The sequence below is a fragment of the Spermophilus citellus genome (genome assembly GCF_964194105.1).
Source record: "Spermophilus citellus genome assembly, chromosome: 1".
NCBI lineage: Eukaryota > Metazoa > Chordata > Mammalia > Rodentia > Sciuridae > Spermophilus > Spermophilus citellus.
In genome coordinates, this window is record NC_138182.1 from 124,711,459 (window position 1) to 124,716,106 (window position 4,648).

Below are 4,648 nucleotides of genomic sequence, written 5' to 3' on the forward strand. Positions count from 1 at the left end.
TAGATTTTCTTTTACTTTCCTCAAAGTTTAAACTGTTAATTTGAGGCCTTTCTTTTTGCATACTACACATTCTGAAAGCTGCTTTCTACAAGATTTTAGGAATTTTTCTGTGACATAGCATAAAAGTCATCATTTTAACTGTTTTAAGATGTCCAGTTCAGTGGAATTAAGTACATTCAACGTTGTGAAACCATCACCACCATCTAGTTAAAACATTTTCTTCATTTCAAATTGAAATTGTGTCCATCAAACAGTTTTTCCCTTTTCCCTTCTCCTCTCTGTCTCTGCCAACCAGGAAGCTGTTCTCTCTATGGATGAGCCTATCTAGATATGTCACACAAATGGAATTATAAAACAAATGTCTTTTGTGCCAGTTCTCAAGGTTCATCCACATTGCAGCATGTATCTGTCTTGTTTCCTGCAATTCTACAGTGAGTTTTGAAATGGAAATTAGTGAAAGACCTCCAACTTTCTTCTTTTTAAAGTTGAATTTAGCTATTGGGATGCCTTTCAATTCCACTTAAATTTTAGAATTAGCTTTTCTGCAAAAAAAATGGCCATTGGGATTTTGACAGGAATTGCATTGATTCTGCAGATCACTTGGGTCATCTTATGGACCGAATGTGCCCTCTCCCCAGTCCTATGTTGAAATGCTAACCCCTACTGCCATGGTACGGGGCAGGGGGTGCTTCAAGAGGTAATCAGGTCATGAGGGTAGAGTCCTCATGAATGGGACTAGTGACCTTATAAGGAGACATGCACTTACTTTCTCTGTTCTTCACCATATGAGAATATACAATGATTGCTCTGCACACCAGAAAGTGGGCCCTCATGACACTGCATCTATTAGCACCTTTGTCTTGAACTTCCAAGCATTCAGAAGTGTGAAAAATGTTGCTTGAACCACCTAGGATTCAGTAGCCCAAACTAAGACAGTGAGTACTGCCATCTTAACAATATTGAGCTTTTCAATTCCTGAACATGGGGTAGCTTTCTATTTATATTACATTGATTTTCACTTTAATCCAATCTGAATTCCTGGAACAAATCCTACTTGGTCATTATGTTAGTCAGATTTTCATTGCTCTGACAAAATAGAACTTGGGGGAAGAGAGTCACTTTGGCTCAGTTTCAGAGGTTTTAGTCCATGGTCAGCTTGCTACATTGTTCTGGGCCTGTGGTGAGGTAGGGTATCATGGCAGAAAGGTATGATACAGCAAAGCTGCTCACCTCATGGCAGCTGGGAAACACAGAGGGAGGAAGAGGCCCTTGACAAGATACAGCCCTCAAGGGCACACTGCCAAGGACCCACTTCCTCCAACTAGGTCCCACCACTGTCCAATAACCCATTCAGCTATGGATTTATGGATTAACCCATATAGAAGGTCAGAATTCTCCCGATCCAATTACTTCCCCAAAGACCCACATCTGCACTGGGGACAGTCTTCAACCCATGAGCCTTTGGAGGACAATTCAGATGCAAGCCCTGACAGCCATGGTATCTATTCCTTTACCTTACAGAGTTCTGCAGCCATAGTCATCATTGATATTGGTCTATAGTTTTCTTCTAAAGTTTTTGTTTGGTTTTGGTATAAGGCTAATACTCTCCTAAAAGAATCAGTTAGGAAATGATCTTCTTTTTTGGCAAGGTTTGGAAAACATTTGATAGAGTTTGCTGGTGAAGCCAGTAGGTCCCAGAATCTTATTCTGAAAGTTTTTTTAAAAAATATTATCTATTTTTAAAATTATTATTTAAACTATTGACTGTTACAATCTCTTTTTTGTTATGCCATATTATAATTTTGTTTCTCCTTAGATTTTGGTATTTTTTTCTAGGAATTTGACAACTTCATTGGTATATCCAATTAATAACTGTTTATAGTATTCTTTTATGATTTTTATGTCTATAAAATGGTTAGTATTGCCTCAATTTCATTTCTAATTTCATCAATTAGAGTCTTCTTTTCCCTTTGTTTGTCTAATTGAGTCTGCCAATTTTATTGATTTTTTTTTCAAAGAATGAACGTTTTGTTTCCATACATCTTATTATTTTTGTATTCTCTCTGATTTTTTCTTTCCTCCTAGCTTTGGATTCAATCTTCTCTTTTCTAATTCCTTAAAGTTGAGTTATTGGCCTGAGATCCTTTTTAAACATAGGAATTTACAGCCATAAATTTCCTGCTGAGTCCTTCTGACTTTGCTACATCTCCTTCTAAGTTCTATTACATTTTCACTTTCATTCATCTTAAGTATTTAAAATTCATCTTTAAAAGTATTTTCTTTGTGATTCTTTGACCCCACTGGTGGTTTAAGCGTGTGCTGTGTAATTGCTACTTATAATATTTGGTAGTGATCATCAGAGATCTCCTTCAATGCCGACACTCAGGCTGATTTTTTCCTTGACTGTTCCCTCACTGCTATACACTCTTGATCAATCTCCAGAGTTCCTACAGTCACATTATGCTTTCTACAATTCCTTACTTAATTGGCTAATTTTGTAGAGGAACAGGTGGTCCATTGAAGCTCCCTATACACCATTTTTCTCTGACATCTCTCAGTATTCTATTTTTAATCTAAGAAAGGAGGTGAAAAGTCTATCTACCTATATTGTCTACATAAAAGTTAGGGGAGAAAAAGTTAGTCATACACAAGGATAAAAGCAACCTTTCTTATAAATATATTTTATTTTGTAGATTATGGATCTACATATTATAAATAATTATAAAAAATAAAATATTAAATAAGCAATACACAGGAGCTGTGGTTATAGTTCAGTGGTAGAATGCTTGCCTAGCACGTGAGGTGGTGCTGGGTTTGATCCTCAGCACCACATAAACAAATAAAATAAATGTAATGCGTCTACTTACAACTATTAAAAAAAAAAAAAAAAGCAATACCCAAAGCAACTATTCCCAGAGACAAAGTTGCCCAAGTCTAACTTTATGCTGAGAAGTTGAGATTTGGGTTCAGATATCCTAGAATGCTACAATCTTATTATTATGCTAAGAGAAGCAGAACATAAAATATCTAGCAAATCAAACATTAGCTCCCTCCTACTAACACCTTTCTCAAGGAGGCAAAATAGTTTTGCCATCTGTACTCCAGGTTCTGTCTAATAGTGAATAAACCAAGGCTACTTTTTGGAGTAATGATGAGGGAGAAATGTGCCTGTTAGAACAAGGCTATATGTTAGTTCACATTTTCCTTTCAAAATTAAGTTTCAATAAAAAAAACTTACTTTTGCAAACCATACACACTATGGGTGCTCTACCACTGAGGTACATCCTAAGCTCCTTTAATTTTTGAGACGGTGTTTTATAATCCTGCTGCCTTAGCTTCCTGAGCAGCTGGGATTATAGGTGTGCGCCATTTTGCCCAGCTCCCTGCATGTACTTGAGTAAAAGTGTCCACCAGAACTGAATCCCTCAACTCCTACATTCTATTACCACCACCATTTATCCACTAATATCTGAGTCCCACATCTCATTTTCAACACTTACTGACCATTCTGCTCCTTTTAAACTGTATCCTGAATCCAACTCTCATTTTATATTACTGACCTACCGCCTCAGTCTGATTGTGTATTTAACTGTACTATCCAATGACAAACCTTGCCATTTCTTTTTTTTTTTTTTAAAGAGAGAGTAAGAGGGGGGGGGGGAGAGAGAGAGAGAGAGAGAGAGAATTTTTTTTAATATTTATTTTTTAGTTCTCGGCGGACACAACATCTTTGTTGGTATGTGGTGCTGAGGATCGAACCCGGGCCGCACGCATGCCAGGCGAGCGCGCTACCGCTTGAGCCATATCCCCAGCCCAAACCTTGCCATTTCTGGCCTCCATTCTTAGCTTTTTCTAAATCCATTTTCCATTATGACTTTGCAAAGCTTTTACTAAAATAAATTGAGTGAGGACGCTATTTTTGCTTATATCCATTATTTGTTTCCCATCATCTACAGCAGTGATTTTTCAATATATTCCTAGAAGACTCAAGATCAACAGAATTGCCTCAGTTTCTAGGGATTAAGGCAGAGCCTCAATGTATGAGATTACCTTGTTGGCCCAGTTCTTCAGCCTTCAATTGGCTGCTTAATTTCTTTAAATATTTGTGCAAGTCTCTTTGTAAAAAACATTTCCCAAACTCTTTGTGGTGTTGCTCCTAGATTTCTATTTAGACTTAATTTACTAAACGAAACATTTCTAATTCAGCACACTGGATTCAGAAATGCTTGTGAATATGAATGAATGTGAAAATATGTAGGTATATGTACATGGACGAACCCTAATTCACCCACCTATAGAAAATATACATGAAATTGCTATGAACCAATCTATATTCATTTAGAAAGTTTAGCATTAAATCTTTTTTAATATATAGGTATATATTCACAAAATATAAAGTTATATATAAAATACATATATTTATATGTAAGATCATAGGTATCAAGGAATTGAGAATCCCTGAAGTTTCTTTTTTTGACCACACCTTTATTCTTTTTTGATAATATCCTGTTATCCACACAGAATAAGAAAACACAAAGAGGAGAAATTGTTGCAATTTTATTTTATATTTAAAAATTATTTGTCTCATATGCTTCAGTCATAAAGTGAATATAAATAAAGATACATATAGGTGCTTTAAACACTGACA